We start from the raw sequence: 14,540 nt of genomic DNA, 5'->3' as shown, positions 1-14,540 counted from the left end.
GCTTAGAGCGTGCAAGCTTTGGACATATTAGTGATTTTTATTTACTCTATTGAGATGTGGATGTAGATCTGTCTCCGTTTAATGACTGTAGACGATTGGGTTTTCACTGTAAGCAAATATTTGATGATGATGATGATGATAATGATAATAGTATTGGCATCCTAAATTTATAATAATCTTACATATTTATACCATTTGTATGTGTACATATTTGTACTTGGTTCTGGTGTACACTCAAGGATCATTGCACAGAAAACATTTTAATTTTCACGGTAATTTCTCTCTCACACAGACATCTATCTATCTATCTATCTATCTATCTATCTATATATATATATATATATATATATATGTATATATATATATATATATATATATATATATATATATATATATATATATGAGAGATATAGATAGATAGATAATGTGTGTGGTATGTATGTGTGTGTGTATATATATATATATATATATATACACACACACACACACACATTTTGTATTTTAACAACGAGCAGAGTTACAGCACAAGACAGTAGACTGTAAAAGAGAAGGAAAAAAAGAGGAAATAAAAGTAGAGATCAGCTGATTAACAGAGAAGTGTTTTAGGACATGCTTTATTTAGTCAGCTTTATTTTACAGAAAGTTTTTTTAAGAAAGTTTCTGATAAGAACATAAAGAAAGGCTAGGAGTTTATCAATAGCTGCAGAACTGTCTTATTTGCAGCTGTAAAACCAGCAAATGTTAAGTGTAAAAGTTAAATTATTATTTAGAAGGCACAGGAAAGACTTTGCATCATGTACTACCCCAGTTCAACCTGATAGAGATTTGTAAAATTTTGAAATTAAATGTTCATGCTCTTTCCCAGCATTGCAGCACTGGCAACACAGGTTTTTTTTTTTAAAGTAGGTAGTTATGTATTCTGGAGATCATTCCGCATAAGAGGATTAATTAAAACATTTAGTTAAGGGATGAGAAGTGAAAGGAGATTGACACGGTACACCATATGCTCAGAGGGATAACCTCAATTGTAAATCCTTGGTAAATTAAACTTTATTATGCTATCCTATTATGAGGCCCCAAAATATAAATGCCCTGATTAGACCATGAAAAATTAAAGGAAGTTTTTTCCTCTCAGTAAATTATAGTGATTCCAAATCGGTGTGGCAGTATGAAATTTGAAAAGACTGCTCAAATACACTATATGAACAAAAGTATTGGGACACCTGCACATTACACTCAAAGGAGCTTTTATGACATCCCATTCTAAATCCATAGGCATTAATATGTAGTTGTCACTGACCCAAATTGTCTTGGTATGTTGAAGCATTAAGATTTCCCTTCACTGGAACTAAGGGGCCTAGACGAACCCCTTAAAACAACCCCACAACATTGTCCCTCCTCCTCCAGGTGTTACTGTTGGCACAATGAGTCAGGCAGGTAACGTTCTCCCAGCATTCACCAAAACCCAGCCTCGTCCATCAGACTGTCAGATAGAGAAGCATGATTCGTCACTCCACAGCTCCAGAGTCCAATGGCGGCACGCTTTACACCACCCCATCCACCACTTGGCATTGTGCTCGGTGATGCCATGCCATGAAGATCCCGGTGCAAAGTTTTTGTGCTGATGTTAATGCCAGAGGAGGTTATTGAGTCAGCAGAGGTTATTAAGTCTGCAGAGCGTTGGCGACTTTTATGCACTATGCACGTCAGCACTGTAACTTTACATGGTCTGCTACTTCGTGGCTGAGTTGCTGATGTTCCTAAACACTTCCACTTTTCAATAATATAACAGTTGATTGTGAAATATCTAGGAGGGAAAAAATTTTGCGAACTTTCCCATTCTTTCACAAATGTTTGTAAAGGCAGACTACATGGCTAGGTGCTTGATTTTATATACCTGTGGCAATAGGAATGAATGAAACACCTGAATTCAGTGATTAAGAGATGTGTCCCAATGCTTTTGTCCATATAGTGTACCTTTCAACAGAACTCCATACCTTGAGACACTTATCCACAAAACTTCCAAATCTGAATAGGAGGTTCCTACAGTCAATACCTGCTTAGGGCAAATCCTGTAACTTGAAACTACTTTAGTGGCTAGTGCAATAGGTATAAGAGACATTGTCGGCATTAAATGATGCAATGCCTATGGTTATCTTCTATGATTTAGGTTTGGAATGTACATTTAACCTTGCAGCTTGCACAAATGGTTCAATAGAAAGCGCAAACAATGAAGAACAGAGCAGACACCCTTGCCTTCTTCCCCTCTAATAGAAAAGGAGAAGATCAGTATAAACATCTTAGTATTATTGTTGTTAGATTACAATACAAAATTTTAATCATGCTAATAGATGTATTTCTGAATCCAGATTGTTCTAGAAGCAACCTCTATATCCAGATACCCCCACTCAAACCTATCGAAACCTTTCTCGGCATCGACTAAAAGAACGTGACTCTGACATTGTATTAGCTAGATCTATGATACAAACAGCACAAATTATCTGCAGCGAGACGCCCCCTTATGAAACCTGTATGATCTTCACTAATTGTATAGTGTAATATATTTTCGATTCACATAGCTAGGGCAACAAATCAAAGATATTGGCCTGTAATTAGTACAATCCTATGAATCTTTGTCCCTTTTTTAAGAGTACAGAAATATGTGATATTGTCTGATCTCTATGAAATAAATGCAATAAGCATCAATGGACCAACTATGTCCCATATTTCTCTGGGGGCAGCCTGTCAGGGGGTAGCCCATCGGTGTCAAATTACTCAAAAAGGATTTGTTTCAGTAACGGCAAGGAGGCACAATGGGTAGTATTGTCGCCTCACAGCAAGAAGGGCCTGAGTTTGTTTCTCTGGCTGGGTGACCAGGGTCTTCTCTGTGTGGAGTTCGCATATTCTCCCTGTGTCTGTGTGGGTTTCCTCCTGCAGTCAGGCTAGTTGGAAATACTAAATTGCCCCTAGGTGTGTGTGCCCTGTGATGGAGTGGCGAACTATCCAGGGTGTTTCCTGCCTCCTGCCCAGTGAGCACTGGGATAGGCTCCTGCACTCCCTGTGACCCAGAAGGATAAGCGGCTTAGAAAGTGTGTGTGTGTGTGTGTGTGTGTGTGTGTGTGTGTGTGTGTGTGTGTGTGTGTGTGTATGTGTGTGTGTGTGTGTGTGTGTTGTTCAATTAAAAACCATTCGTCCCATGTGACCAAACAACCAAATGTAACATGATCAGTGAATCAAAACTCCTGTGTCCATGTGTTTGGATTTTCAAGTTTCAGAATGTCCTTTTCCCACCCTAGTCCATATAGCACATACATAGAAACTAAGCTTACATATCGTCAATATCCAAAAAAACACAAGTATCTCCAAAATATTAACTTTAGAGGAGAAGGCACTCTTACCTTTCAATGTAAGTCAATATAAAGATTTTGTTCCAAGTGATATTAGAGCATTTCTATTGGTCCATTCATCATGAAATATTTCCACAATGTAAAGGACAGCTGGTGTGTTGAAATGATGTAAAAAAAAAACAAAAATGGAGATACATGGTTTTCATTGGACAGCGACAATATCTTAGTTATTTAGCACATTTTATTTTCACTGGTTTTGTGATGGCATGAAAGCCAGTCAGCAGTTTAACTCTGCTCATTCATGTTGAAGTTACATAAGAAGTGTTTCAGTCAAGACAAAATGAAAACAGGACTGCCAATCAGAATAGAGGGCATATATCAGTCTTACAGACACAGTAATAACAACATTATGAGGAATAAAGAGGGGTTGGAGAACAGGGGAAAATGAATTAAAGCTGCTATTGCTACATAAAACTACACAAATTGTAAGTCATATACAACAATGAGCAGAGGTACAACATATCATACACATATTTCATAATTGAATTTCTGAGAAAAAATACAGAAAGAAATGTAGTATATACAGTACGTCCGTCAAATTTTCACACATTGAGATTAAAGGGTTAATAGTTTTGGCGCCCCCTACAGGCGGAATGCAGTCTAGCAACAGCAGCTTTGCCAAACCTCTGGTTGCGTCACTGAGTTCAGACAACCAGTCTAGCAGCGGCCATCTTATTTCCACAAAAAAACTTAAGTAACGTTACTGGAGAAAAACACTAGCTAGCTATCCGTTTCTCCGCAAACGAATGCTCGTATATTGCTGACAGTTATGGATTATTAAATCTCAAGTTAAGGCAGGCGCCAACTCGACAGCTGTAAAGAAAAGGGTAAGATAAGCAGCTGTATCTGTTGTTGTTAGCTGTGTTTCATTTTCATTCTCTGCTCACGCTAGATGTAGCCTGTCTGCCTACTCTGATCAGTGTTTAGCTCAACTCTGATCAGTGAGTTAGCTAGGTTACCTGGCCGTGAATTCATAAACAGAAAGCATGTTTGCTTTCCTTACTCGGCTGCCTGGCTTGCTAACAGTTACTCGACAGGACAGACGTCTAAAACACAAGCTTGGCTCTCAGAATATGAAAATGTCTGTCCTTGTGGAGCGGTTTTCGTAATTAAAGGTTACTGCTGACAAATAACTGGGCACTGCAGTTTCATGGTAGCTTGAATTTAATGAGAAACAAAATCAGTGACCAGGTAGGCTAGCGTGCTTCATGAACTTCTGTCAGTAGCTAGCTAAGCTAGTTAACCTAGGTTAGCTAAGTTCTGTCGGTAACTGCAGTGCGGGAGCTGCATTTTCTTCACCGGTTAACATTAGCTAGCTATTTAGCTGTTGATCTGTTCATCTGTACAGAAATAATTATGTGGTGATTTATTGTCTAGGAAACTGAGGATGCTCGAGGATGCTTACACTTCAAGTTTATTCTCTCTCTCTCTCTCTCTCTGTGTGTGTGTGTGTGTGTGTGTGTGTGTGTGTGTGTTTGAAACGAGATTAAGCCTTTGTATAGATGAGTAAAGGCTAGTACGTTAGCGGTCTGTGAGTCATGCGCCAGATGTGCAAGTTCATATTGCAGTTCTTTTGATTACACGCTTGGCCGCTTACCATTCTGCATGTCACGTTTAACAAGTAGTAAACGATCCGGTGCTAGTCAGCAGGTTTGATTAGAAGACTGTAAGTGAAATTGTACACCTTTGCTCTCGAAGATTCAGTGTCTTGTGTATCACGGAGCAGTAGGGCTCATTTATGTCAGCGTACCTCTCCACTTGGTGCTCTTCAGTATACTAACCTAAGTGTGCTAGAAATGTGGCACCACAAAGGAGTAGGGCTGGGCTATATGGACAAAATGCCCTATTGTGATTATATTGCTAAAGACTGCAATATGTTTAAAAGTGGTTAAAGATTATCCTGCCTTAGTTTGCCCAAAATAATGTACTTTTGTTGGAATTCATGAATGCCACAATTCATAAAAACACACACTAAAACACGTATCTGAAACTGTGATTGGTCAAGATGTTTTCTTACAGCACACAGTAAGAAAACTCTGATTGGTTAGAGGGCTCGTTTGCATATTGTAGCCTTGTGCGATGTCAGTGTTGTAAAGGCCAGCATTTTGGTCATAATTTGTAGCCCTGTATGAGAGTAAGCTTGGGCGGTACGGCGAAGTAATCGGACGTTGGCAATGATTGACAACCCGATGATGATCCTTCAGAGGCGATAAACGTCGTGTTGGGAAAGAGAACTGTTAGAGAACTAAATAATATCAAATCATATGCTAAATAATATTAAATCATATGTACACGTAATGTTTAATTCCCTTTTACTATTACAACAATGCACTGTTACAGGGGAATAATAAGCTGCGGGGAGTAAATTTTCTACTTTTCAGCTGTGGTTTTCCTAGTGTATGCCCATACCGTCTAAGGAGTAATTTAAGTGCTTTTTGTTCAGTTCAAGTGTCCTCATGGTTCTGATGACAATCATCAAAATATAATGCTTCATGGTTTTTGGTTTCCCACAGGCACCTATAGTTGCATTCCAAAACTGGCTGCGTTATAACAATAGAAAATGCCTTTGTGAGCCATGTGGATGTGGCTTAGGGGTGAGGCAATATTACTGATTGTCTCAATTTTTTAACAATGAAAAAAAATGTATTATTTAGATATCACCCAGGCCTTCATGGGAATGAAGTATAATAAGCTGAATCAACATATCAAGCATTATATGTCTCAATCAGAGAGACATTTTTTCAGCAGGTCTATGTGTCCTGCCATCTTTTGCATTATTAGCTTTACTGTGATGTCCTTGAACTTAGTAGAACTTTTGAACTTCTTGATTGCACAGCCTCACTGTTTGGTGTGTTGAGACAAGGTGAAGTATATAATATAGTACTATAATATATAATTGAGATAATGTATCATTGGCAGCCTTTACACTGGTGCCTAATTAACCAAATGTTGTCAGAATTGTCCATAATTTTGTTATTGGTGCATCCTTGCCAAACAGCCTTTTCGCAAAGTTGTTATTTAGTCTGAATGATGTTTCTTAAAAGGCAGTAGGTGAAATAGCAGTAAAAGTGAGGTACAACAACATTGGAATTATTTTTTTAACTCTTTGGCACCACCTCCTATCCCTGTACATAAACACAGACCACACCCAACACAACTTACAGTGACCAGCTAGTTCCCCCTAACTCCTGTAGAGTTTGCTAAAGTTGTGATGACACTCAGAGACAGGGCTTGAACCTTCGGCCCCAGAGATGTTGAGATGTTTGATCATTTCAGGTATAGCTTTGGATGTAGTCAGAGTGGGTTAGCTTGCAAGTGTTATCTAACATTACTTATAATCTATGAAGACAGTTTATCAAAAAGATTTGCTTTATAAGCCATTCAATATTGCTCTTTTTATTTCTTTTCTTGTCATGAAACTTTCCCCTCACTTTGCACCAATGTATGTGGTAGCATTAGGAGGTCATCATTTATTTTTTTTTTTGGCCTTTTGAGGATATGGGCGGAGTGAAGCGGAGTGTCTATAATAGACTGACATGTGGTCCATGTAAACACAGACCAGCATAACATCCTGGAACTCATTTCTTCTAAACAAGTTTACTCAGATGTGTAGTACACTGATGTTGATGACATTACATTAATAACTATTTTTTACTTTCTACATAACAGTTCATGGTGAATTTGTGCTACTATGAGAGTAATAAGCATCTCAGGATACATCATCTAGCTTAGGATATATAACTAGATCTGGTCCATAGCGGAGGAGAGGGTCTGTAAAATCAACTGACTGGCAAAATCAGAAAACTGGAATGTATATTATAATCTGTCCAAGGGGCATTCAAAGTATGTATGTGCATAGTTAATTATGTAATAATGTGAATTTTTTTTCTACCTAACCATAGATTAGAATTATTGCGCAAAGGGAATGGTTAAATAAAGGAAAAAAATCACATGGCATGTGAAAGAGAACAAAAGAACAATAATTTGAATAAAGTACATGCATTGCACATATTTAAATAATCACAATATTTAATAAAATCAGTATTCAGCTCAGGGCTAGAGGGTAATAATATTGATTATTGCACCTTTAAAAGTACTTAAACTTAAGCTGTTGTTTCTGAGCAAGTAACTGTAAAATCAGTACACAGACAATAACACTGAAGCATATGTGCTGTTTTTTGTGCTTCTTATATGTTTCTCTTGAGTGGGTTGCGTCCATCCTTCTCTAGTTGACACTGGAAAGTTAAACAATAACACAGCAAGGGGAATATAACTAGAAAATAGGATTTTACAATAATATACAATATTTCTACACATACAAATACACAAAATTAAAATGTATGTTGAATACAGAGAGAGAAAAAAAGAAACCAGCCTGTCATTGGACTAGCATTTAGATTGAACAGTGATAATCGATGACTGTTAGTAGTCTATCATAGTAACAGAAATAGAAATAGATCTGTGAAAATCAGCCACTGTTACAAGTGAAAACCAGTGACTACTGTTAGAAGCGTATCACAGTGAGAGATCCATAAACATGAGTAACTACTTAGAGAGGCCTAAAAAGATTATCTGTTAGTATGAATATGAGAAGAGCTTGGTGTATTGTGAGGCAGGTGAAACAATGTCTTATCTTTAAATAATTTGAGTCTGTGAAGGCACCATTATCATTAGGGTGTGTGGCATGCAAATGTGGCTAATTTAATGAAGTGATATGTGCTTAAAGATGGCAGACTTAGAAGAGTCAACAGTTAGTGTTTTGAGATCCGCCCAACATATTATTCCTTAATTGCAATATGGTGTTTTTGTAGGGATCTCTATAAAATAGTATTAGGGTTGTTATAGATTTTTGGTTGAAAAAGTAAGGAAGGGATGAAAATTTTGACTGACAAAACAAAGATAAAAAAGTCCTACAACAAAGAGTCAAATCTAATCAAAATGGGAAGTGATTGAAAATGCTGTTTGTTCAGCACAGATGCAGTACAATGCCCAAGGATTTCTCCATGAAAAGTTTGATGCACCACTTTAAAATGTAAGCTTCTGCTCAGTATGCAAAATTTCAGAGTTTCAGAAAGGTACCCACACAGCATTCTTTTCCTAGACCCATTGCAGTGCCCAGCAGTTAATACTTTAATACTGAATTTTTGTCATAAATGAATATAATCTGCTCTGAAAAGCAATCCACACACCTGCATTGCATTCATTACGCTGTGGTGTCAGCATAGCAAAATTAAATTCTAACTACATTACTGCATATGTTCCTATGGCACCATAGTGTTCATTGCATTTCCATTGAGAATATGTGGAATTACATTTCATTGTGGTGCCAATATTGCAATAACAAGCAAACACCAGTGTTGTGCAAGCCCTACAAGGACAACATATTGCAGAGAGAATTAAACTGATATATTTTATCAGGTTCAAATATGCAGGTGAGGATATATGGTATGGGTATGAATCTAGATGGTTTAGCTGAGATTCAGTCCCATTTCTGAAATTCAGTAGTTGCAGTTTGATTCAAGAGCAGTCAGGTTTACCTAAAGCTAGGGATGCATTGATACCATTTTTCAGACTGAACACAAGTATATACTTTTTAGTACTCGCCAATACCGAGTCCGATACTACACTGGGTAACCTACTTAGAATTAAGTAATTGTGGATGTGAATGAGTGCAATGTACCTTAAAAAGTTAAATCATTAAAATCTAGCTGATTTGAAATGATGCCAGTGCTTTGGCCAGCTATGCTACATTAGTTACCTTGGATCGAGTAATGCTGCAGTGGAGAAGAGCAAGTAGAAAAGCGTTTCTGTAAAGCCTAAGCCAAGTACACGTCATAGTTTTGCTCCTCATCTCTCTCTCTCAGCAAGCCTCTGTAGCTTAGTGACGGCAGGAGTCACATCTGAGGCTAATGCTTCTAAAGAGCTTATATTTCAAGTTTTACGTCTTGTTTGGGAGTATTTTGTTTGGCTGGTTGAGCTTTAGCTGAATGTTCTATAATGCCAGACATATACTGTGCAAGCTTAGAAATTTTGTTCTTTGGGGACTCACACTGTATGTTTGAATAGACCATCGTATACAGACAAACCATAAGATTTATATGTGAAATGCAGCCTCTACAGACAGTTCTGTTACAGACAGATTCAAATAAAACTGTTTCATTCAAAACAACAATACAGACCATAGATGTTCTCTACAGCAGATTTCACAAAAAAAAAATTACCGTATTAACACTAAAAATCACTGTATTACCTTGCAATTGTATTCACTTAAACAGAGTAAAGTTGGCATATACAGACTTTGGTAGGACATGTCCACTATTTCCACCTCTGTTTAGTTGACCTGCATGTCTACACCCCATTGGGAAAGCAGTTGTGTTCACCCATCGTATCCCTGGCGAGAATCTGCCACGGTGGTATGTTTGAGATGACCAACAGTCAGTAACTCTTTTCTGTGTGAGCAGAGCCTCCTTCACTGTAAATGAGCAAGATTTCGGAGTGATACCCAATACCAGTATTAGTATCAATGCATCACTACCTAAAGCAGTTCCATTCATTTTAACGGATCAGTAATTCGTTTATTTAACGTATGTTAAAAAAAAAAAAAAAAGTCTTGCATTGTCTGGCACACTAATGGCTTTAGTGTGGAATACAAATGTATATCTCTGACCTCACAAAGATTTGATTCATTAGGAAATGATTCAGTGCATCCTAAAATCTCAGATTTCACCATGATTCAGCTTAATTATTTTGGTAATTCAAAATTACTTTTAAATATGAATGCAAAAAAGAGACTGGAGGAGCTATTTACGTAGTAATAGAGCATAGACATTAAAACAATAACAAACCTTTTTCCTAAAGCTGCATTATGTAAGATGTTTTTGTTAAAATTGAAAGAAGTAGCCCTACTGAGTCAGAAGGGAAAAAAAAACATGCTAAAATATGGAATCCGTGAGCTGATGAGTCATCCTGTAAAGCCTGAAATCATAATTTAAAAGTCAGAGGTGTTCGGCCAGTTTTCACCATTTGTTGGAGCATGTTACCTGCACGTTCTCTGTGCAAAGAAGGTCTGGCTCAAAGCCTCAAAAACAATATCAGCATAATGCTGATAAATATATGATGACAATAGTAGATAATGCACTTATGTCCTCAGAAGACATGTTGTTCACCGTGTTTTGACTTGAATACTCTTTCAACGTTTGCTCAAGGGAGGTGTCTGAAACAGAGCTGACATTACAAAATGTTCTTCTGTACATTGCATGCAATTACACACAGTCACCAGAGAGGTCTCCAATTCCCAAAATCTTACATAGTGCAGTTCTAATTTTTTCATTTGAAAAAGAATTTTTGGCCTGAAAATGAGCGGTGAGAGAGGTAGGGGTTAAAGAAGGCAGGACGGTGACATACATTGTAGGAGTACACATAGATCAAAGATAAGACAAAGACCATACAAAACAAACAACCAAACAATAAACATTGCATAATTCAGTTAGAAACTCTAATTCTTAATATAAAATGTCCACTTACTAATTGTTGACTGCTTTGTTAAGTTTAACTGTAAGACTACATAGTACAAACTATATTTTAAAAAACAGATATCCAGAATTTCATAGCTGAAAACTGTGGGGCAAACTGTGTGACAGTTTTTGGTAGCAGTAAAACCTGCCATTAGCATCCTTCGCTGAATGAAAGAAAAAATTAGGGCATTCTTTATTAAATATTATCAGTTATAATCAATTCTAACTTTCTGAAATCACTTGAGATGAGTCACCGCATGCATTTTTGTGGTGCATTTTTAAATGAACAGTGCAGAGGTGCCTTAGTTTAGAGTTACAATAAGTAAATCTCCATGGGCTATGTTGTGTCCTGTAGGCATTAAAGGATCATGACAGTTTGCTTGAAAGTGCTTTATAAACCATTTAGCATATATTGGGCCACTTTGTGACTTTGCCTTTGATGAACACATGGTAGTTCTTGCTTGTGTGTAGCAGAAAAAGACTTGCCATCTGGACTTGACACATTCAGATTGTTCTAAGCAACTTTGATATCAGCAGGGTGATTAGTCATGCCTCATATTTGTCTCCCTTTTATGAAGGGCCGTATAGCTAAACCCTGCCACTGATACTTCTACAGGCAGAGTTTTCAGATTAAGACTAGACTAAATTAAAAGATAAAATGGACAAAAGGAGTTTCAGATACTCAGATGATGCTCACTCTTAGTGTAAAAGAAGCTAAAATGAGTGTACTGCATAGAGACTTCAGGGGTGTATTTTCTCAAAATTAGGGATGCATTGAAAATGTTTTTGAGTACCCGCTGATACAGAGTCTGAATCATACTGAGGAACCTACTTACTAGGTTGATAGTAGTTGTTAGTGTAATTGAGTGCAATGTACCTTTACAGTTAATTCATTAAAATCTAGCTAAACGAAGTGCATTAGCTAGCCATGTTACATTAGTTACATTGGATTGAGTGGTGCTGCAGTGGAGAAAAGAGGCTTTTGTTCCACATCAGAAATGTGCTTCTGTAAAGTTGTATGTAAAGTACTTTTTCATAGTTTTTGTTCTTTTCTGTCCCTTTCAACAATAGTCTCTGTGGCACAGCAACAGCAGGAATTGCATCCAAGGCTAATCTGGAGCCCATTTGTGGAGATGTTTTGTTGGAGTATTTTATTTGTCTGGTAGATTTTTTTTTTTGCCTGTTCTTGCTAGCACACCTATCTTCCTTACTTGGGAAGTGGTTGTGACTGTGTTGGTGTGTGTGTGCTTAAAAATGGACTAAAATAACACAGTGTATTCTTGGCAAGAATTTACCAAGACTGAATGTTTTAAAATGATCTATGGCTTTGTGTTCAACTGCTGTGTTGTCACACAGTGTCAGTGGGTATTGGAATGCTGGTGAATTTTTATGAGTTTGTGTAAATGAGCTTGGTATCGGACCTATGCCCGATACTGGTATCCATATTTATGCATACCTACTCCAAATAAACATAGAACTATTATTCTAGAATTATTGAATAGAGCCTGACCAATAAATCGGTGCCGATATGAGCTAATTGCAAATAAATCTGTTTCAGCACTTAGAACGGCCGATAAACGACAATTAAAACAGAGAGTTGGAAGACCTCCGGCCATGTTATGAGTGTCGTTGTTTCATAGCTTGTCCATCAGAGGGGCACTCTGCAGCGACGTGTTTGGATCCCTACAAATCAAAACGCTCAGCTGAGCAAATTAGAATCCCGCACAACAGAGATCAGTAGGCCATATGGGCAAATCATGGCAAGTTGATAATTGTCTTGTGAAATAAATTAATAATAAAAAAACATCCCAGTCACTTCTACCTTCAGCCTAATTAAGCCTGGCAACATTCATGTTAGCCGTACCTGCTTTTGCTGCAGTAACATGCTATACCAATCCTACCAAACATGGGCATATCATTAGTATAATTTTCTGACAGGGTGATTTAGACAAGGATGAAGCCAGCTTCTTGTGTGCCAGCTTCTTGTTCATATTTTCGCATTTCACCTTAAATAGTGCTTTAGTACCTCAGTGGCGTGAGGTGCCCGAGTGTAACTACTGCACTATTTAACTTATAACTCATTCTGCTTAAATGAAGCAATGGTAAATATATCTACGACTCGTGTGTCTGTAGTTACACTTAGTGCTTTGGAAATTATTAAACCAGAGGGGACACTAAATAAACATGAGCTGAACAAGTATCTAACATTGCTTGGTAGCCAAACAAAAGTTATCTAGCTTCTCTTTCAAATGTGTAGTATATTAGAGCACAGAGTGCATTAACATGCTGTGAGAAGTTATTCACGTCTCCAAGAGGAGTTCCAGTGTAGCAGCGAAATCTTTATGTATTATAATATAAATCTTATATATAAATCTTAATAAAGACTTAATAAATCTTAAATCTTAATCATATATCGGTTGGGCTCTATTGTTAAGGTAACATTTTGAGTTGAAGTTTATGCTGATTTAGGCCAGTTCCTGAAACTTTGATAGAATGACAGCTCTGATGCTCATCGCATTGAAGTACACTGACATCACCAAAAAATACTTTTTTCGCTGATGTGCTGTCATGCTTGGAACCTCTTCTGAGCAAATCTCTCCCTGTTACACCAGTCATCATCTCTGTATACAGTAAACAGTCTATGCAGTGACATAACAGTGTCACTGGATCTTGGAGTTGGATATTTTTGCTGTTGTATCTCTGAAGCAGTAACTCTGAGAGAAGAGGAAATGTTTTTGCATAATAGATAATAATATATGTATCTTTCTCTCTATTACCTCCATATACTGATGTATTGCTGAAGTTCTGGCATTTGTTTAAAACTTGAAATGCATGATAATTCAGGCTTTCGGAATTATGTTGTCTGCTGAAGCATATTGGCAAATTGTAGGATTTCTCATGAGCAAACTTTAGCTGTTTTTCGGAATGTTAGAGGTTTTAACATGCAGTGTGTTGTTATTGTAGCATGTATGAACAGTAATTGGGTACAACAGCCTGGATAAAATTAAGAGCAAGACATGGTCATTAAAACAGGACGTGAAGTGAACTCTCCCCTGCTGTTTTGTTGTCTGTTGCAGGTGCTTGTTTTAATAAATATGTGCAACCCCATTTCCAAGAAGGTTGGGACGCTGTGCAGAGTGTAAATAAAAACAGAAGAAATGATTTTGTATCCTGTATTTAGTTGAAAATAGTACAGAGAAAACATGTCAAATGTTGAAACTGAGAAATTGTATTTTTATTTATTTATTTATATTAACCCATGCCCATTTTGAATATGATCCCAGTAACATGTTTCAGTTGGGACGGGGGCATGTTTACTACTGTTTTGCATCACCTCTTCTTTTAACAACACTCTAAGCATTTGGGAACTGTGGAGACCAATTGCTGTAGTTTTGAAAGTGACATGTTTTCACATTCTTGCTTGATGTAGGATTTTAGCAGCTTAACAATTCAGGGTCTCCTGTGTCATGTTTTTTTGTTTTCATAATGCGGCAGTTGTTTTCAATGGGTGACGAGTAGGACTGGGCGATATTGCAAAAAAGCAAAACCTCGATTATTTTCAAATTCATTAACGATTCTCGATTCCAGGAACAGATTCGTCGTACTGCCACATTTGGTT

The 14,540-nt window shown here is 37.3% G+C and overlaps 1 protein-coding gene across 3 annotated transcripts in view; it reads left to right on the top strand.

The window, feature by feature from the left end:
* The first annotated feature begins 4,062 nt into the window (after positions 1–4,062).
* Positions 4,063–14,540, top strand: part of mrtfba (myocardin related transcription factor Ba) — a 49,707-nt gene continuing 39,229 nt past the window's right edge. For all 3 annotated transcript variants that reach the window (XM_036573087.1, XM_036573089.1, XM_036573086.1), the window contains exon 1: positions 4,063–4,234. The gene's annotated coding sequence lies outside the window, so the exon portion shown is untranslated. The remainder of the gene's footprint in view (positions 4,235–14,540) is intronic.

Source organism: Colossoma macropomum, unplaced genomic scaffold, assembly GCF_904425465.1.
Source record: "Colossoma macropomum unplaced genomic scaffold, Colossoma_macropomum, whole genome shotgun sequence".
Lineage (NCBI taxonomy): Eukaryota > Metazoa > Chordata > Actinopteri > Characiformes > Serrasalmidae > Colossoma > Colossoma macropomum.
The sequence above is the reverse complement of the archived record's forward strand: the minus strand, read 5'-3'. Positions and strand labels throughout refer to the sequence as shown.